The sequence below is a fragment of the Opisthocomus hoazin genome, chromosome 5 (genome assembly GCF_030867145.1).
Source record: "Opisthocomus hoazin isolate bOpiHoa1 chromosome 5, bOpiHoa1.hap1, whole genome shotgun sequence".
Classification (NCBI taxonomy): Eukaryota; Metazoa; Chordata; class Aves; order Opisthocomiformes; family Opisthocomidae; genus Opisthocomus; species Opisthocomus hoazin.
Window position 1 is genome coordinate 83269104 of NC_134418.1, and position 21895 is coordinate 83290998.

Genomic DNA, 21895 nt, shown 5'->3' on the forward strand with positions numbered 1-21895 from the left:
TTCTCGTTCACCCTGCTGGGGCTGTTACTTTTCTTATTGTGGCATTTAGAGACAAGGCAGCAGAAAGGCGCAATGGGTGTGACGTGCTGGAGGGATCACTTTGGTTTTGTTTGTATACTTACAGTGGGGGCAGATTATTTGGGGGAGGAGGGAGGAGAAATGTGAATTATGAGAAGATCAAGGATGAGATGACCAAGAGGCAGACCGTATGGCTCGTTAACGTAAACTGAACTCTTGCATCATTCTCCTGCACATATGTTTTGGGGAAATAAGAGCAGCGAAGTGCATGACAAACGTTTGCGGAGGCGTGCCCGTTCCAAAATTGATTACATCAGGTAATCAGGCAGTGAGCGGACCATGGCCTATCAAGAAAACACAGGGGCAGAAACCTGCTTTAAATTAGAGCAACTCATGAAAACCTTGCTCTGCCCACCGTGCTAGTGGCTGGATAAATTCCATGCCTGTTCCCATAGGTGGCAAAGGAGGGTGAGTTTCCCGGGCAGGGGACCTCGGGGTTACCACTGTTTTTCAGCAAAGCCCCAGGGTCACAGGAGATGAGGACATCACATTTACTCGAGTGCGGAGCCGTTAGTCACAAACATGGCAACGTTGTGAAAGCGCCGGACATTGACCCCTCTTCCATGGCAAACCAAACTAGGCAGATAGTCCGTTTCATCTCTCCGAGGTGTGTTGGAAAACAGGGACATAGCTGGAACTGCCCTGGAAGGAGCACCGAGAGGAAAGAAAGTCTGAGCGAAAAGGCAAGGGCATTACACAGATCTATAAAAGGGAAGCTGGTGGGGCCAAGTCAGCTTCTGTTTAATCCACGTGTTGCCTGGTCAGTTGGATGCTTGTTTACCCTGGCATTTGTTTCCATTCCACCTGCTAGAGATGTTTATGAGAACGCTTTGAAGCAAGCTTTTTAATTTATAGTGAAGTTCAGAACAGCATTTGCATCGACAGGCACCAAGCACCTCTGGCCCGTGTCCACGTAAGACAACAACTACCAACTGTCTTCCATAAAATTGTTTTCCTTTCATCTGTTCACATAGGAAAGTGTATAATGACACATAATTTATACCTTATGGATGTGACCTACATATCAAAATATGCAGGTTTTATCAGGGTACGAAAAGGCCTTGATAAACGTATATATTTAACCTCGCATATGATTGTCAAGTATTTGGGGCATAGACAACTGCTAATTATATTTCTTGAGACTCTGTCACATTCCTAGAAACGAGGAGTGAACATGAACCCTTTAGCCTCTTTCGCTGTGCTGATAAGGGTCGGCATGTTTTTATTCTACTTGGCAGATCGTTATGAGCCATCACAGTTTTTATCAATGCAAGGCTTAGATGTTAGAGGACCCTTAACAGCAGTGACAGTTCCATTTTCCAGGCTGTGCTGGTGATGTAGGCTTGTCATTCCTCTCGTACATTTGGGCTGCTGTCAGTCAGAAAGTCAGAAAATCAGGCTAAACCCCCAATAAGAAGTGCAGTATATAGTTGGAGTAAATATGGGTCCGTATTCCTGAAAAGGCTTCATGAATAACAGAGATTCAGGAAGCGAAACAAAACAGCAACAAGCTGTGTTGCTGTTCTGTTTGGTCTCTGGAATATCAGCAGTTTAAACTGCTGACTATCTAAAAATGGTAAAGAAGGGTCATGACACTGGAATAAGAAATCCACCTAGATCAGCAATTTCTGTTATCAGGACACACCTTTAAAAAAGCACATGATATTTCCAAAAGAAAGAAGAAAATGTGAAATATGTATTCTTCCTGGCATACTCAAGAAAAAGTAAGCCAAAAAATGTTATGCCTTTAAAAAAAATGGCTAGCCGGTACAGAGAAATAAAAAAAGACATGTAATGTAATCTGATATAATCATTGAACAGACAGTACTATGTATCCCTTATCCTGGCAAAATATTGTGGAAAATGTCCATAAGATCATGTAGTCTTAATGACACAAAAGAAAAGTAGCATTAGTCTTGGGCAAAAAGTATCAATGGTATTTAAAACGCTATTAAAATTGCATGGAACAGAAAGACTGTGCTGAAGAGGCTTTGATTTTGAGTGGGTGCAGTAGAGGGATGCAAATGAATACGGAGTGTCCTCTCAGATCACCTCTGCATGCCATCCCACCCCGGCCACGACAGAGGACCGCAGAGCGACACCCTCACATTGCTTCTGAACCCCAAACACACCAGGGTGGAGTTACTCCAGGGGCCGTCTCCTCACGCGGCAGAATGGCCCGAGGTTCAGCCAGCTGGGGCCAAGCACGCTTGTATAAATATGGTATGTTATTACACCATATTATGGTAAATTATTATTATTGTATGCACATGGTATATTGCATAAATATGGTATATATTTATACAGTACCTGTCCAGAGGAGCAGTGATTTGCAGCTTGATGTAGTCACATCACGGTCAAACTACTCCTGACGGCAGCACGGCTCCTGCTTTCCCCTCAGTGTCTTTTCTCCCCTTGCTTAGTTGACGCAAGCAAAGAAAATCTAGATGCATGTTTATAGTCATGGCTGGTGATTTTAAAATGTGGAAAATGAATGACTAAATAAGTCAGTAAACACAATGGAAGCATTTTCAATAGCTAAGACATCAAAAATGCCCAGTAGACATGGGATACAATTTGGGGCAAAGGAACGAAGAGCAGTAAGAGGACACAATGAGACTCAAGTTGCCAGATTCCCTACATGGGCGATATAAAAATTGAAACTTTTCCTGTTACTACATTCAAGAGAAATAGAAACATTTCCTTGGGAATTCCCAGTTTATTCCCCTGACTGATGTAAGGCCACGTCTTCAGCTGGGAAGGGAAGCACGTTCTGGCTTCTGGGACAGACCTCCCAACAGCAACCAAGATTTTACGCACAAGACCGGTGGCAGCAGCGCAGGGTGAGCTTCCCCAGAGCTGGCAAGCACCGTTCCCAGCTCTGAAACACGCATTTCCTCCAACCAGGGCAGACAGATTTCTCCTAGTGCCTCCACTGTTGGCTGAATTATCTGCATGATCAACTGTAGATGACCCAGGGTAGCATTCTTCTGCATTGTTCTCAGACCCGTTACGTCCACCATACGACATGAGTAAAAGATCCCTTTTCACTAATGGCCTTTTCATTTTCACCAGCATTTTTCTGAAAAGACATTCAGACTCCGAGTACAGCAGACTACTCATAGACGTCTTTTTTAAATTCATGTGATTTTATTATGAAAAAGCTAAACCGTCTCTGAAATATCTTGTATTATAGACCAAAAAAAAGAATGTGTAGGTAGTCTGGATTTGGTGAATTATTGCCAGTTTTGCTGCAGCAGCTTAGTCAGTGCAAGTCCGGGGAAAAACATTGCATATTTGGTGTTTTAAAAATAAAATTTCAGCTTTTCTATTTGAAATTATATTATCATTTCTTTGAATGCTTACCCTATATAATTTTCAGTTATGTCAGTTTTTTCTTAATTAGAGTTCACTAAAACTTCATTCACTCCGGAATTACATTCATTTTGTACCTTTTGGCCAACTAAAAATAAAGTGGGCTTTTGCCATTTTTGTTTTTCTTCATTTCATTTTCTGTTAATTGCCAAAGAAATGAAAAATTACTCATTTGCAAACATCTGTTACAGACCACTTCTCATTATGCCTACTTTGCTAGTGTTTGAAGCATCCAGAAAGATTCTGTGTGTCCTTCTAAGTTATGCCTAAAGATGTAGCTGTAGAGAGAATTCTGGGACTGCAGAGAAAGTAATTCCATCAAACAGTTACTTTCCATTTAGATTCCTTTCAGAGACTATCAGTCAGCTTTTATCTAGTTTTCATGTGTTTAATAAAGATTAGGTTAATTATGAATCTACTTATGAAGACTTTCTTTGCAGGGTCCTTTGGGTAGACCTTTTATTTTCTTATTTATAATAGTTAGAATTATATCGCATTTTTAAATTTTTCTCACTACTGGACATATCAATCTTTGTGTGACTTGTTTAGGATCACTGGGAGCATCTGAGATGCACTTTCTGCTTTGCTGATGGCAAACTCATTCTTCTCGATCAGCATCCCTATATTTCCATTGGGTTTATAATTGCTGTTTTCTCTTGTACTTTCCCCTTAACCATGATGCCTTAAAGCGTGCCTTTTTATGGTTTGCAAAATCTGTGAGCATAGGACTTACTCATTTTTTAACAATTTCCAGCTTATGCTTCCAGGAATATATATGCATATACAGACATAGAGGAAGGAAAGGAAGTAAAGAGATAAACTTTCATCCTTAGGAAACTTTTGAAGCCCCAGGTTAGGGTGAAGTGTTTTGCAACACATTTTACCTATCCCTAAAATTTATAATTATGCAGAAGACAAATTGCTTCTTTAAGACTTTGTTTTCTTCTGAGATTGGAGAAATAGATTTACAGTGTGTATAGGTGAAATAAGGTTTTGGAAAACTGATATGTTGGAAAACCTGAGACCACTTGATATGTAGCATCAGATACATCACCTTTGGCTAGAAAGGCATTTTTAGGAAATGACTGAACCCTGACCTAGAGACCACCTCCTGCAGGTTTGATGCTTTATTTAGGCTGTCATAAATATTAAAACTAGCCACTTGCCATGAGATAGAGAATGATCAGGTATTGACTTGATATGTGCTTGTAAATGGACTGTAATTTACAGAAACGAAACAGGAAAACAGTAAACAACAGTTGTCTCATAACAAAAGAAGCTATTTGTATAACAAAGCAGGTACAGCATATCCAGTGCAAAACATAAAAATAATTCATTTTGGTTGAATGGTTAAATAGTTTTGTCATCTTAAAGTTTCTTCCCTTTGAGAGTGCTCAAGAGCTTTGTTGGTATCCATGGAATTGCTAAACAAACTTGTAGTAAAACTGATTTTTTGAGAAAATATCAGTTTCACTGATGTGGTTTATAATTCTTCACATCTTTCAAATTCAGACATCAAATATAATCAGAAATAATACATTTCATACACAACATGTGTTTGTCTATTTTTTGAAAAGGTTGCCACCTCAAATTTCCAATAAGATATATAAAGTAATATATGCCTTTTTTAGCACTGTTGTTTTTATCACAGAATGACTGGAATTCATTTAAGCCCAAGTCCTGCAGTCTAAATCGTCATTCAAAATGGCATTTGGAATTAAATGCATCATTAGGTTCTTATTCCACGTTCTGTTTTTTAATTTCTCTCTATCCATATGAAAATAAAGAGAAGTGCCAGGAAGATCATAGCTGCTTGTAGAACGATGCTGGTGTTGTTTATTTTCAGCTGCTGGAATGTCTTGTTTCCAACACCCTCGTGCTTCTAATTTGAAGTTTGGTACCAATAGAGGTTGGAGCACTCACAGGGAAAAGAAAATGCACGTAGTCTGTCACCTTGAGTATTTGTAATGGACATATTCATATAGCAGAACTAAATTACAATTTTGGTGGACTGGACTGTCAGGAAGTTTTATTTACCACTTTCGCATTTTCCTCCATTAGTGACATTTAAAACATTTATTTCATGGAGCTCCACTGTCATTTATGTAACCAGGCTACAACAATGGCACTGTTTTGTCCAAGTTTACAGTAAGAAGTCCACAGTATGCTCAGCGTAATATAAAAGTGGTTGCTACAAAATCCCCAGGAGTTCGAGTTCCAACAGCTGGAGGGGATTACGGAAATTCACCCTTTTTCCAGCGGTCTGGTCCTCCACAGCCATTGTAGCCACTCTAGGACTGCAGCAAACAGCCGGTGACCCCACGTCCCAACCCGTGCCTGGGGTTTTAGGAGCGTGCATAGTAAGAGGGAATCAGTCCCAGGATGCTTCAGCAAATAGGAATTTTCGGAAATAACTTTGCTGCTTTCTTGGGGACTTCAAACTGATGCTTTATAAGCAGGGGCCAAGGAGGGAGGGCACCCAGAGCAGCCCGCAAAATGTGTCTGAGAGGAAAGGAGTGGTTGTGTTGCTCCACAAATGGAGAACAGGCGCCCAGACAGGAAAAACATCACCGTGACTTCAGGCAGCTTGGACACGAGGGGAAGGAAAAGGACGATGCACCTGGCAACCACCTGCTAGGAAACCAGCCTCCTCACTTGTTCTTCTCAGTGTGCAAGGCTTGTGTGTGGTACACGTTGTCAGGTGGGGATTAAAAATGAGTGAGAAAGACGAAAATTACAGTCTGCTCTCTCCGGGCCCTGTTTCATAATTCATCATTGTGGAGATCATTAAACTCTAGTCCCAAACGCTGGATACCACAAGACGAGCAGCACTGTCCCCCTGCTAGAAGCCCATCCCGATGGCAGAGAACCAGGAGGCCTCACCTCCTCCTGCTCGTTGAACATTCACTTCCCAAAAGCGGGGGCTCCCGATTCCCAGAGCCAGCTCCCCAGACTGGATATTCTTTCAGCACTGAGCAGACATTTCGGGCATCTGAAAGACCATCACGTATTCGAAACGTTCCTCTAAAAACTGCTGAAAGTGCTGCTCCGCGTCTGATTGTTTGGAAGGAGCCTTGCTCACAAAATATTTCAACTGCTGCAGTTCTGCGAACATCTGGACATCTTCCTTACGTCAGAGGTGGATGATGAGATCCAGATGCTCGGACTTACTGATGTTTTCATTAACTTCTTAGCAGTTTTCTCTTTGTTTTGTTTACCAACTGCAACTTCTTAACTCCAGCTCGCGTATGCAAGCGTTACTGGGGAGAGCGAGGAGAAGAGCTGGAAAGGAGGGGGGCAGCCAGAGAAATGAAATTAGTGTTTGGCCTAGATCCAGGATAACTGATTGCTCTTATGACAATGTGCTGTTCCAGGATATGCCGCCTGTGGGAAGGTCAGCCCCAGATGATAGGAAACATTTCGCCGAGCTGCTATTTTCAGTAAAAATGAGCTATATGTTTTGCTAATTATGTTCTAATTCCAGAGTAAACATGTTAAGCTATGAAGACAACAGGAAATACGGATGTAAGATAATATTAATGGCAACCTCCTGAACTTTGCGTTTACAATCATGCCGAAACCTAATTGCCATATAGAGAATATTTATTGCTCTGAGGGAATGCCACTATTGCAGCAGACACAGGAGGGAGCCCAGTTATTTTGTAGGCTATATATTAGGAACTAGCTGAATACTTCTTTTAAGGAAGATGTTGGCAATAAACCGAGTACAAAAAAAAATGAATACAGATCCAAGCAGCTGTACAGTACCTCTATGACAATAAATGTTTTATGCGTTCGCTAATTTTATATGATAGAATTCCACTTACAAGAATTTCAGTCGTTTCCAAAAGCTAGTTCCTTCAGCTTTTTCCCACCGAAAATAGAATTAGTGCTGGCAGAACAGCGTGCCTTGCAATGCACATCCCATTAAGAGGCTGAAGTGGATTTTCAAAAACTGGCTAAACTTACATTTTGCATTTTATGTAACTATACAGTTACGTTGGGTGAAAGAGAGAGAAACATCAGAGCACGTTGCTTGCTTGACTGATACTATTACTCACTGAACGTTGCAGCATCCTTAACACTGTGTAAGAAACTGAGATTATATATTGAAGAGATTACAGTCTGTAAAACAATCACTGCCAGTGTTCAGCGGGAGGAGGCAAATTCAGAAGCCATTTGAATATATTTATTACATACCCCCAAAAATTCAGCGGTCACTCAGATCAGCACAGGCAGAGAACTTACCAGTGAGCTTCCTCCTGCGGTGCCACGTTTGCGTGCTTGTAGGGACCCAAGTGGGGCTAGGGTTCTGTGGGGAAATGGGGGAGAGAAAAAATGCACCACATTCTCCCAGTGCAGAGAGCATCTCACTGTACGAGAGGCTGCACATTGGTATTGGTATTTCCAGACTGCGAGAAGGTCAATTAGCAGTATAGTTTATTTTTGGAGTTATGGGTGTGTTTGTCTGGGGGTGCTTGATGTGCACATATCTGTGTTAATCCTACGCAGAAGCAGCTAATTAAAATAATAGGAGAGGAATGTTTAGGCAGATTCTGCTTCCAAGGGGTAAATCAAATGTACAGAAAAGAATGAACAAAATAAGGAATGGATAGCAGCTAGCCAGCCAGTTACTTGGACAGTAGAAAAAAAAAACCCAGCTAAAAAAACAAGTATAGCACAACTGCATAGTAATATCTGAGAAGGAATTCTGAATTTCATAGAATCATAGAATCACAGACTGGTTTGGGTTGGAAGGCACCTCAAAGATCGTCTGGTTCCAGCCCGCCTGCCATGAGCAGGGACACCTTCCACTAGACCAGGTTGCTCAGAGCTGAATTGAACATATTAAAAAGTTGTGACCAGATGTGCACAGAGGCTGCTAGATATGATTTTTTGACTTCATTCTACTTCTTCACACCCCAACTCTCATGTGATTTGACTTTAGTTACATCTTTAATTTCTCATCTTCTCTTATGTGATAATAGATGGAGCCCATCCATGATTGCAGCTTTGGATTATACTCCAACATAGATTAGAGTGGTCTATGTTTTGCAGTTTCTGGCAAATAAGAACGAGAGTTTTGTACATTTCTCTGAGGGAACTTGTCCAATAGAAAGCCGATTGCTAAAAAGGCACAGGTACAAAGGAAGATCTGCATTCTGCTTTTCTCTTGTGCTTTCACTTTTTCAGGTCTCTGTTGTGTACCAATACAACTTTATTTGGCAGAGAGATCAGAACCAACGCAACACTGTTGAGCTATAGATTAATCGTCTTTTTCTCCCTTTTGATGCTCCAAAAGGCTTTTAGTCTCCATCAATGCTCTGAGAAGGTCATGTTCAAATTTCACAGCATACTTTCAGAGTTTCTGTCATGTTACCCTCGCTACTGATGACGAAGCTCTATTTTGGCAGCCGTCCTACAGTAGCAAAGTATCTGCCACCCGAGCTGAAGCAACAACGGGCCTGCTCCGGTGAGCCACAGACGAGGGTTTGGCATGTGTCTTTGTCACAGCAGAAAATGTCAAGGCATTAAACCTGCTCTGGTCCATAAGACTGAAGAAAATGGAAATACATGTTGTCTGGTATATTCTTTATATAATATTAAATGTATGAGATGTTATTCTTTCCTTTCACTTGGTTCATTAATCTGATATTCTTCCAGGCAGCTTCATCCTTGAAACACATGAAAGAAGGTTTCACTCTGAAAGGCTAGGCGGGAAGCGGTTTTCTTCCAGGCCTGATTTTTGTACAACACGTCTTCTTGTCGGCGCTTGTGCTTTGCAGTGTCATTGCGTGCCATCTCTGCAGTCAGTGAGAGCTGAGGGGACAGAGGCACGGCTGCAAAGTGCTCCCAGAGCAAAAGAAGCCTGGCCTTGATCTTTTGGTTTCTCCCCATATCATTTGCTGGTCAAACATCTCTGTTTTGCCCTCAGACAGGTATGTGGCTTCCTGGTGTGTTGTGTTCGCCTTGGTATACCAGCTCTCACCGTGTCTACTTCTGTTCATCCTGAATACTTTCATTTAAAGATGCCAAATTAAAGCTTCAAGCACTTGAGGTTCATCTGCCGTGATGTTTCTGCTGCTCGGTAGTTCAGCAAATGCTTCTGGGTTTTGTTGAACCCTACACACAGATGTACTTCAGGGAGCACTGCCATACACTACTGCAGTGATGAGAAAGCATCAAGCTTTTCAGTGCAAAGGAAAACTTTCCTGAGCAGGTAAAAAATAGGTTGGCTTTACTCTCCATTAGGTTGTTAAAGAGTGATCAGTGATTTGGAAAAAAACCCAACAACAAAATTTAAAAAAATGTATTTGATCTTGCTGGAAGAGAGAGTTCTGATTAAAATGAAAGTTTGGTAGGTTTCAAAAGGCAAAGAAACCTTGGATAGAAATTTTGAGGACAGTTGCATAAGTCCAGCAGAACACCGATTTTGTCTCCCACTGCTTTTAACCAATGATGCAATGACAGAGATTCATGTAATGGATCTGAAAAAGAGAAACTCTGATCTTTATCCTAACATGAGAAGGTGCTGCCTAAAAATCTCTCATTGTGCAGAACCAGGAGAAACCAGATTGCGATCGGACATTTTTGTTGATTAATTTGTTTATTTTTCTGTTAGAAGAATTTGCTGAATGGACATATTCATAATTCCAGCTCTTTAATACGAAAGTGCTGACCATATTCTTCTGCATACCACATATTTTGGAAACCAAAGAACCTAATAAGACTTACACTATTGATAAAATCCTGACATTCAGTCTTGTAGCCAGAATTGGAGTTTTTTTCACAGTTGTATCAATGAAGAAAAGAAAGAGGGTGTTTCCATGTGATTTTTTCAATCAAGTATATATATTAGTACATAAAGTGCATACATACGTAGATGTATGTATGACTCTTTCTATGTTTATTGGCCTTTTGGATTTCTATAGTAAGGTGAGGTGAATGAGATAAGCCTTCTCAAGCAAAAATAACCCTGTAGTTAGAATTTTTAAGGTTCATTACTAATGATTCTTCCTTACTTTTAGATCTAATTTTGGGGTCAGCCCAGAGTCCCCTCAGAGCTCTTTGCTGGTGGATTGAGCTCATCTTTTTGCATCTCTGATCATATGGAATAGCCATGGTTCCTTTTCTAAGGCTCTAACCTTCTACATTATAAATTCCATAAAATCTCACACAGTAACTGGTATATTATTTATGAAATATATATATTTTATTTTATTTTAATTTAAAGAGTTCAGATATCTATTTTCTGAATTTTTGTACTCATGTAGTAGCTTCTATAATTTGATTTTGAATCTTTTATTCATTGGAAGATAAAATTATCTGTGGTCTGTTAGGACCCTCAAGCAAGGTCTCAGATACTTCAGGCAGGAGGGAAAATGACTGCACAAATATTTATCACTGGCATCAGCACAAGTATTGTAGAAACACAGACTCTTTGGCTCATTTCCCAGCTATGGCAGCTTTCAAGAGAACTTGAAGCCACTTTTCAATCTCAGTTTATTCTTTCAAAGTACTTGGTAAAATCTGTTCCGTTTCTTACGGGCATATGTTGTCATCTATAGGCTTAAAGGGTTTGGGCTGCAACCTGACATGGTAAAATAATACATAAGTTCGCTTTGTATCATCTCAAAAGCAACCTCCTTCTGTACCTGCTAGAAACATAGAAGAGGCATGAAGTATATGCAAGGTTATGTTCCGTGGTATTTTAACCTTACTGAAGCTGACCAGTGTATATCTACAGTATAATTCTCTGAAGATCTTTTCTTCAACCAGACAGATGTGCAGAACGGATGAAAGAATGAGCACTCGGTGAAAAAAAAAAAAAAAAGAGAGAGATTAGATTAGAAATGAACCCTCTCAGTTCATTGATTGAATAGTAGATATTGTTAACCTGAACTTAGCTTGGGAAGTTTCGTACATATCTTGTGCTAGGCTATCGGACGTGAGGCAGTAAAGTTAGATGATCTCAAATGGAAATACTTTTTCACTGCAGAGAATTTAAATAGCTTATGTCTGTCTAGGAGCAAGGAATTTTGCTGATGAGAAAGCAACAATAACTTCACTAAGGAAAGAATGTGGTCCGACAGAAGAATATGAACAAGTTGAAGACAGGTATTTTGATGAGATTTCAAAGATCAATAAAAAGATAGTCCACATTTCTCAATCTTTCCAACTAGCATGAGAAGTAGAAATAATTCAGCATGTCTACATAGAAAAGCTTGTAACTTATACCCTTGCACTTCACTGCCATTGCGGCATTTATGAGTGACCATAAAACCTAATTCCTTTCCCGCTATCCCACTATCTGAATTCCTATACAGTTCTCACTATCATCACATCAGATCTATCTGTTTAAGAACAGAAATAACGACAATCTCCTCTCTATTTTTTTTTCTCAGACTGTAAAAAGCAAAAATGATTGCCAAGAAAATTTTTACTTCTTCCACAAGTCCATATTCTTCTTCCATATTTTAATTAGTAGTATTCATATTATTTTTGCTCATAAGTATTCTTAGTAGTATTTAGTATTCTTTTGCTCATAAGACATCTTATATTGTAATGTCACTGGGGTTAGCGTCCTCAGACAGCCCATTTGAAAGCTGAAACCAGTAGTTTCTGATCCCTGAGCCCACCACTGCTTTTAATAAGATCTACTGAAGCTGTTAGGAATTAAAGGTCATTACAGCTTTGTGTATATTTGGGCTATTTGGCAAAATTAGCTTGCCATGGTGGCCTGATGGGTAATGATGAGCACATCTGGTTCCATTTCTTTGGAGCTACCACAGCAAGATGTAATTTCAAACATGAGGTTTCAGTAACCACCACCTGGGGAAATCTCCACAGGGATTTAACTCTTCTCTGCCCCCTTTATTTAAGATCATTCACTCCAGTTCTTCCTTTGTCCTCGGTGATCTCACCATTTCATTCCCAGCATTTCAGTTTTCTGCCAGGGGCCAGTTCACAATATTAGGTACAAAATCTTTTGAGACAAGGATAGACAACAACCATGTGTTCATGCAATGCCTGGAACAGGTGCTGAGCACCCTCTAACTAATACATCTCTCCGTACAGTGACAGTGCTGTAAGCAAAGCTTTGCTTCAGGACAGAGGGTTCATAGCAGTGAGCATAACTGAGGGTTTTTTCTGAATGGGAGAAATCTTTTATACTGTATAATGTGTTGCAAGGAAGTGATCAGAATTAGACCAGCAGGGAAATTTATATTTAAAAAATAAGAATATTTAAACAAATTAGCTACATAAAAATGTTAGGAACTATGATTTTAAAGTATTTATTTTTATAAGACTGTATTTTAAAGACAGTACAGCTAAAATGTCAACTCCAGTACAATAGGCATAGCAAAAAAATCCCCACAGATAACTACAAGCATATTTTGATAACACAGTTTCCTTGTGCTTAAAATACATATAATTACTTTTATTATGAAAATGGTGTCAGATTTAAAATAGTACTAAATCTACTGTTTTGTACATCTTATACTTCTCCATTACTTTGATGTTATTTGTTTTTGTGGTCACAATTCATTGAATTTAAAGGGCTTCAGTGGCAATGAGGGGCAACACAAATGTTTAGCTATGTGTAGACGTACACCAGAATTTCCATTGATATTTCTTTATATTCTCAAAGCAGATAAGGGTAGAATGCACACCTGCCTGTTTTACCACTAACATTTACTAGAAAGCATGAGAAATAGAATAGAATATTATTCAGAAATACAGGAGGAAAATATAAAAAAAATAAATACTTTCATGGGACCAAAGCTAATTTATACCACTTCTTGAAAAACAGACTGCATTTTATAGCCAGCAAGCTAACATAAGATTGCCCTTTCCAGGAAAGCGTTACTTGCTGTTCACGTAGGACAGCAGGATCCCCTTTCTTCATGCTCCCCCTGCAACGTGCATACGCAGTCACGCCATCCCCTAAAGATCCCCCCAGCTCGATCAGCTCCTGGTGGGGGTGTGCCGGGTACGGGTACAGCCACCGCTCCGCAGAGCTCGCCGTCTCAGGTGAGGGTAGAGGAAATTTTCTTAATGCTTATCTGTAACTCCACCCTTTAGTTACTGCGAGTTACACGAATCAATTCCGAAGCATTTTTGATGTGACGTATATATCTGAGTGCGTGATAGTAAAAGGCTTCAGAGGTTGTCCTCACTCACGCTTGAGCCTTTTCAACAGTGCCTTGGTTGTACTCTGCTCCTTTGAAGTCCCTTTAAATTCAACGTGATGGTACAAACAGCAATGAAACTCCACGCAGCTGTAGGAAGCATCCTTCTCCTTGGCCAAGGTGAGGACGAGCACTGTCCCATAGTGGTGGCAGCGGCTGGAGGCGTGCTGCTACCCACAGCGTTTTGGGCAGAGCGACTGCTTTTAAGAAGAGAATGTAACTGCTGAACCTCCCCAGCCAGACACACGTGCGCTCAGCTGGCAGCGAGCACGCTTCAGCCTTACCTTGCTCCTCTCCCTGTGGGGCTGGGAAAATGAAGCTCTCATCTCTTGGCCTACAAGCAAGCGAGTGTGAAGGTGCGGCTTCTGTTTTTCCCCATGATCTCCGCGTGAGCAGATGGGTTTACCACTGAATTTCTTGGATGTGGGCGCAGCTACACTCCACTGGGTGTGAGAAATTCAAGGTGGGAAATAGACTCGTAGGTAGGATCAAACAATGATCACCAAGATCAGGTATCCTTGGAGATGGAAACTCCCCCTACCAGCATATACGCATCCTGGTCAAGGACCCCTGTTCTGGGACAATAGTCTTGCATAGAAAAAGGATAGAGCTGGGCTCAAAATCAAGTTTTACAGGCAAAATGTGATGCCATTATGTGGCAATGCAATAAACTTCCAGGAGAATCGGGATCTGGTTTGTGAGTTATATCACCTCTTTCCCACTTGTAGCTTAATTTGAACTGGAGGCATGTTTTAAATATTACTGTAGTGTTAAATCAATTGTAGCAAATTGGAATGTCACTATGGGCAAAAAAAGCAAAGAATAAACTGCACTGAGACATACCTATTAAGCAGACAAGTCTGTAAACGAAGGTTAAAAATGGAAATTGAAGAAAGAAACTCAAAATGGCATGCAAAAGAACACGACACTTGAACAGAGATGATGCAGCATTGACATTGGCTGGAGAATAAAAGGAGCTCACTATCTAACTTGTAACTTTCTGTAAAGCCTTGGGAAGCAGCAATAAAACCGAGAATCTCAATAATCCAGTTATTTCAGCAACAGCTAGTAAACCAGACAAACAGCGATGCAGATGAATCGTATTTTACCTGTCTTTGCCACGACCGTTCACAGACTCTTAGCAGCTGCTCCAGTAAATAGGTCTCCTGAGAGAATGACCTTTAAAGCTCTTTAAAATTCTGAACTTTAAAATTAGCAGGATTTCGGCACTCCGTCTTGGACAAGCATTTTGTATGTACGTCAGGATGGTCATGAATGTGAGAGACTGTGTGTGGTCAGTATAGGTCTTGCTAAATCCCGTAACTAGGTGAGCTAACTGCATGTAATACGCTATATCGATAAGTGTAACAGGTGTAAATGAGACCCCCTCGACTTATGCAAATCAGACATCATTAGTTTATTCAGCCACCTGCTCTGATTTGTTTAAGCATTTCTCAGTATGCCAGAAATCACACTCGCTTTGGTAGGCTTTAGTTTTCTGCAGAAATGATTCTGCAGGACTCCGACTCGTTCTGAAGAATGGTTTCTTTCTTCTCTCACCTGAGTTCATGCCCTACAGATAAGCAAATATCAGCTCATCTAAAGGCGCATTACCTCCCTCCTTCTCGCCGTTCGCACTCCAGCAGTCACGCCAACTGTTTACAAAGATATCCCACTTCTGGCCAGAAGTGGCATGAGTGCTTTATAGCTCTCTATTTACAAGATATCAAAGTGGTTTCTTAGACAGCAGCGCAATTTCCCTCCTGCTCTGGGCACATGAAATCAGTGAACCTAATAAACGAGAAAAGCCTCATTAATGGAAGCAACTGTCCTTTGTGAGTGGGGAGGAGAAGCCAGCAGATCAAAGGTGCCCCGCTTCCCTCTGTAGTGGCTGCACATCTGTTTTCGTTATAGAGAGTGTGTGGTTGGGCTTGCTGGTTGACAACAACAAAGCTTTTTGCTCTTACTGTTTTTCTAATATATGCTGACTTCAGTTTTCAACTCTTTCTAGAACTATTTAAGTGCTTTAATGCAAAGCTCTTGGTCTGATTGATATAAGCTGTGTCTAAGTTTAACTAGGGCGTTGAAAGAGGCGATGCTCCTCATCTGGCTATATTAGATGTAAATAAAAAGATTAGACAGCACTGTGCTGGAGTTAACTTTCCTTCAAAAGAACATCAAAAGCTGGTATTTTTTGCAACTATACCCAGCCACAAACAAGCCCAGGACTGGATCTGTTATTCTAACCGTAGGTGTGCTCTCCCTTTTGAAAAAGACACAGGAATTGTAAAGACTGGTATAACTTACGTGCAGTTTAAGAAAACCTAAATAAAATCATCATTTCATAAGATCTTATATAGCTGGGACCAGATTTGAAGAGCTAAGTATTACATGGCAAAAATCTTTCTTTTGGAATCAGAGAGAACGAGTTTAAATACTGAAATATTTCGAAAAATAATGTTGTCTGTCAATGTCTCAGAAATGCTTTTTTCCCTACTTTTTGTCAGATAGGAAAAACTTCACACTATCAAATTAAAACACTGCCTGTCCAACACCATTCTTATTCTTTTCTGTATATTTTTCCCCAAAAGATTTTGCAGTAGATCGTTCTTATGGGGTATTAGCCATCTTCCATAAGCACTGACTGTCATGCAGTAGTAGACTGGTAATTAGAAACTGTACTAGAAGACTCTTTGTGGGCAAAAGCCTTTGTACTGAAAGTGGCCACATAGATATGGCTGAGCAGCCCATCAAAATTGTAAGACACTAATATGATTGTGATGAACACTAATTATAATGAACAGTGAGAAAAAAATTAGAGAAAGGTTAATCCAGTAAAGCACTTAGCAAAATTTCATCTGAGAGAACAATAATGGGAATGCTTTAAATTGCTCCCTCTCCTTCCATCTGGCACTCAGAACTGAGGAAGCTGATCAAATAAAATGAGAAATGCCACATATTTTTGCCTTGTACCGCACGTGTATGACTCAAGACTCAGTGTCTGAAGCTGCTACAACCCAACGTCCGTCTGAATCCAGCTGACTCCTTCCTCCTGCTTTGGCAGATGGGTGAAAATGTACTTACAGGACGGTGAAACACTGCAAATCCCTCAGTCAAGTCCACTCCAGGACTTCATGGTCAAGAGTTGCACTGCCTTTCTGAGTGACTGCAGAAATCACAAAAAAATTACTCCTATTTACTTGTGAGAATGCAGGAGAAATCTGAACAGTTTGAGAAAAACAAATCTTTCATGTAAAACATGTCAAGAAACCCTTCTCTCTACTCAGGAAGGAAAAGAGATAATTTTAATTCTAGTGTTTCTATTTGTAACATAACATATTTCTTCGGCTAAAGAGGACAAGCAGTGACTTTAAATAGGTCAACTTGTTTCCTCTTGTCCATATCACTCCCTAAAGTGCTCTCCACCCTATTCTTGTTTGAGTGATATCCTTATTCATTCTTATTTGTGAAGGTTAGGTCATCCAATTCACTCACAAAGTCAACAAGACAAGCTGACCAGGGCTTTAGACCAATAGCAAATGTTATGTCATATGCTTTAAATACAAAGTAGAAATAGCATAAACATTTATGAAAAAGTTCAAGTGAAATGGATGCATGAAGAATGTTTATTTGTTTATTTGGCTTTCCGTTGTTCACACATTCACTTGGTATTTGTTTAAAAGAAAAAATGACACAGTATTTTGATTAATACTAACTTGAGATAGCAGAGAGAATGTATGCATATAAAGCTGAATTTTCCTCCCAAAGATAGAAATGACAGCCGAAAACCATCCTAGTAGAAAACTGTAGCTCTTACAAGATTTACTCTTCACAATGTGAACCAAGCGTTGAAGGTAATAAACATATAAACTTAAATTTTGCAAGTAGTGATTCTAACTGCACTTCATTGTTCATGCTCTTTTCTTAATGAGTCCAGAGGGGTCTGGGCTGTGTGAATCTGAATATAGAATTTAGGATAGTGTCTTACAAGCACAAAGCTTATCCTACAAATCAATTTGAGCATACCCTACACATACAAGATTGCTCACAAACAGTGCATTTAAATTTGCCAGCAGAATTCAGCCAGAACTTGAAAGAATGAGAGGCAGTAAACTGGTCATCTGTATGTCGAAAGTACACACATAACAATCTATATCACCTCATAAAATGAGTCATTTCTTTTCAGCTATTTCAAGAGCATTACTTTAAATCCATAATATTTCTGTAACCTACTTTTTCTTTTCAGAACCAGTCATTCTTATTTAAATCTAAGCGATGGCGCTGATGCATATTTTGTCTTTAGAGTAGACCAACAAATAGCAAGATACTATTTTCATGAGGCTTTTGGTGTCATTGTTTTTCACCCAATTTAGGCTACTAAGCCCCACGACAGATTAGCAGTCTGCCTTGGATAGCAACGTGATCATACACGAGAAAGAAAATGTGAAGTCTGGCTGACCGTTGGCAACACATGACACCTCTGTTAGACGCAGTCTGTGATCTACCAATATTACCTTATATCTCTTGCTATTCCAAATGAAAAGAGGTCTCCATGCTCATGGTAGAGTAAGACTTCCCGTGCACCAATGCCGTTGAGTTGACTTTGGTGCAGTTTCTAGGTCCACACTGCCGAGCCCCCCACGTGAAAAGAGGTACACAGATTTTTGGGGCAGCGTTGGGGTATGGCTATAAACCATGTTGCCTTCCAGTAGTGGTACTCAGGCCACAGATTGGACACATCTGTCTTAGACGTTTCCCTTTTTCTTACGATCTTAAAGAGAATTGAAAAACAAGAACAGAATCTGAGGAAGATCCTAAGTCAGGTACTTATAAATTTGACAGTTTTGTGAATGATTTGAGAAGGCAGCATGAAAACGTGTCAGTTTTCCAGTGTATTACCTGTGGTCCTCTCTCCCCCTGATTTGGTGAATCTCAAAGTATCTGTTGCTTAAGATCAAATCCTACAGGCTCTTGTGGAGGCCATAAGCCAAGTACTGAGGATATGTGGCGGTTACGGAAAAGAAGGATTTGATTTATATTTCATTTAATACACTTTCAGATAAGGCACTTCACTCTGTCATACGGAGACCCAGAGTCTTAATACTTGCACTAAATAGATGTGGACAGCCAGAACTTTTTAAGTGTCTCTCTAACCACAGTTACTCTTCTCATTTAGAGAAAATTATTGCCAATATCTATGACAGAGTGGATATGTATAACTGAAAAATCATTTGTCAATTTGCACCTTTGTTTTTAATTGTAAAACAGGCATGACCATCCAATGACTTTCTGAAACATAACGGTTTCATGAAGGCCTTTGACAGACGAATTCACCAAATTTCTCTCATATCGTGAGAAAAAGTGATTTTTTTTTTTTCTACTAAAATATGAGCGATTAGCCACTGCATTGGCATTCCTAACAGAGTATTTGGTAGTGGGGTGTGGCCGCTCCAGTCTCCCAGTCTTCACTCAGCCTCCTCTGGGAAGTATTATCGCAGGATAGTTTAGTTCAGGATTTATATCTGTCAGTGTGATCTGGCTACAACCCATTCTCAGCAAGGGAATCTCCATACGCCATCTTCTACTTCCACACATGTGCCAGCCTAGATATCGCCTGACAACACCGATTTTAGACTCCAAAACTTTCTACCTTTTCTCTAACGAAACATTTCACTTGAAACCCTGTTGGGCTGAAGGAAGAGAGAATTTTGCCAGGACCTCATCCTATCTTCTTTCGGAGACTACCCACGAAAATGCGCGATGTCACATGACATTCCCAGCACAGCGCTGGGTAGGGTATATCCTGCAGAAAGACATCTCTTGTAAACAAGATTTAGCAGTCTTGGAGGGAATTTCCTGCCGTTGGTCAGATTGTTTTGAACACCGTTGACCTTGCTGCAGATTTCTATTCTAAGAGCAGCTATTCATCTGTGTCCCATCCAGTTGCTTTGATGACAGTAACTGCTGGGGAGGTGGATAAGGAAATCTAGAGACACTCGTTCCAGTTGTGAGGCCTGCTGATAACCAGCCCAGACTATGCTCTGCTAGCCTGTGCCGATTTAAACACTGTTTGGAAGGAAATAGCTTCACTGAGGAAGGAAGTGAGGGAATGCGGAAAACAAACCAAAAAAATTCCAAGTATAGCACTAACCTAGACCACATCATGTTGCCATCATACTACCAATATTGCACAGCAAAACACAGGGCAAGCACACCTCAGATTGCATAAAAAATGTATTTCTGAAATGCACTGGCGTTGGAGGCGTTCTCAGACACTCTTCTTAAAAAGGGTTGTCAGTCCTTTTTAAGCCGATGAATCTGCACTATTTGTTCCTGCTTTGCAAAGAATGCCACATTCCTCACCAAGAAAAAAGATTTCTTACACTTGGGATTGTAATGACTGATTCATGGACAGTTTTTTCGGGACACACGGAGGAGATCTAGGCAGAAAAGCCAAACCACAGGGAGAAACACATACTGATTTATTTAGTTAGCTTCACGTCTTCTAACTTGAAAACTCTTCTAGCTTTTTAATCTCTCCTCTATAAAGATACATTTACATAAGAACTATGTTTTAGTGGACATAATTTTTGGAAAGTAATTTTTTAATTACTTTTTTTCAAGACTTATGCAGCATAAAGTAGTTTCCATGTGTCAGATAATTCATATCCTTCGCAGGCTGAAGCCTCTCCAAAAAAGTAACTAATCAGATCGTGGAAATTTAAGGTAAAACAGAGACAATCAAAAATTGTGACTTGATCATACTGCATGAAGGGCATCTTTGCAGGGCTGATTTATCCTGACGGTCTCAACCTTTCAGAGGAAATCTTTCCATTTTCTGTCTGTTTTCCCATATAATAAAGAACAGACTATGGCTATATAAGAAAGAACAGACGTAGTTTGAAATAGTCTGAAATTATTAAAAATGTTAAAAATTTGCAAAGTCTACATAACGAGGATCAAACATTTAGTAAATATTCAATATCATCATTTGATATTGAAACTATCAAGTATATGACATTGTTTTCAATACTTTGGATTCTTGTGTACAGAATAATCCAAGACTTTTATATAGTGATTTACTAAACACTTTCAAACAGCTCTAAAAGAGCAGAATGGATGCTCAAGGTATCAGTTTATGTAGGTATTTGGAACCAGAGTTCTGAGTCATATAAGCTAAACTTTAATTTAGTACCTTTTCTGTTATTATGTTTAACAAATGACTGAATGTAAAAGTTTCAGTAGTTCCTCAGTGGAGGTTCCTGATTTCAGCAAAAGTGTATTTCTTGTTACATCTTCAAATGGTTGTGTTTTTTAGTCCACCGACAGTTATGCAATGACATCGCAGCTTTCATTTCATATCACGTGAGGTCTGGTTCAAAGGCTTACTAAAATCATTGGGCAGCTTCCCGCTGACCCACAGTCTTAAGCCAGCGGCAAATCTATGTCCTAGGTCTGCACACCCACGCAACCGTGGCTGAAACTGAACATGAATTTCTCACAGAACTCTGTATAGGCCCAACTGATACTCATATCTGAAATGAAAAGTAAATGGCACAAAGAAAACAGCTTGAAGCTGACAGGATACAGCATGCAAAAGGTAGGGAAAGAAATCACATTTGATATTCTTCCTGAAAAGTTGTATGTTAAAGACAAGTACAAAAGGATAAGGATAAAATATTATCTGAAAGATGAAGGAGAATATTCCTTTATTCAAAAGCAAGTATGTTGAATTTATAATCTGGATTTCATATACTTTTCTCACACATAAGAATATCAGAGAAAATAGAAAACATAAATTCAAGATCTAAATGAGAACATGATGCGGAGGACAGAGAGGGCAATGCAGTGAGAAAGGACAGCACAAAAGCAAACAGCCTATTCCATCGTCCTCTTAATATTTCAGCTGAGAGTCAAGCTGTATAATGTTCTCTAGTTTCAATTAGGAGAGTAAGAACCAAGTTTAGAACTGTGTTAGGTATATCCCAGTTGTTAAACAAACAAATACGAGAAAAAACGAGTCTGAAGAACCCCATTTGGATGCAATACAGATTTTCACCTTGGGTCTGCAGAATCCCCAAGTGACTGAGGTGGCCAAGCTTTCTACAGCCACGGACCGCCTGTTTTAAGCAGAGTGCATAACTTCTGTCTAAACAACTCAGCAGAAGACACACCTGATATAAAAATTATTGGGCAACATTTTGGTCTGCATTTTATAAAAGCTCTGACTCCATAGTCTGCTGGGTCCC

At 39.9% G+C, this 21895-nt stretch overlaps 1 protein-coding gene across 2 annotated transcripts in view; it reads left to right on the plus strand.

Annotated features, from left to right (window-relative positions):
* The window catches only part of DLC1 (DLC1 Rho GTPase activating protein), a 235745-nt gene that overhangs the window by 131324 nt on the left and 82526 nt on the right, over positions 1-21895 (plus strand). The window lies entirely within an intron of this gene.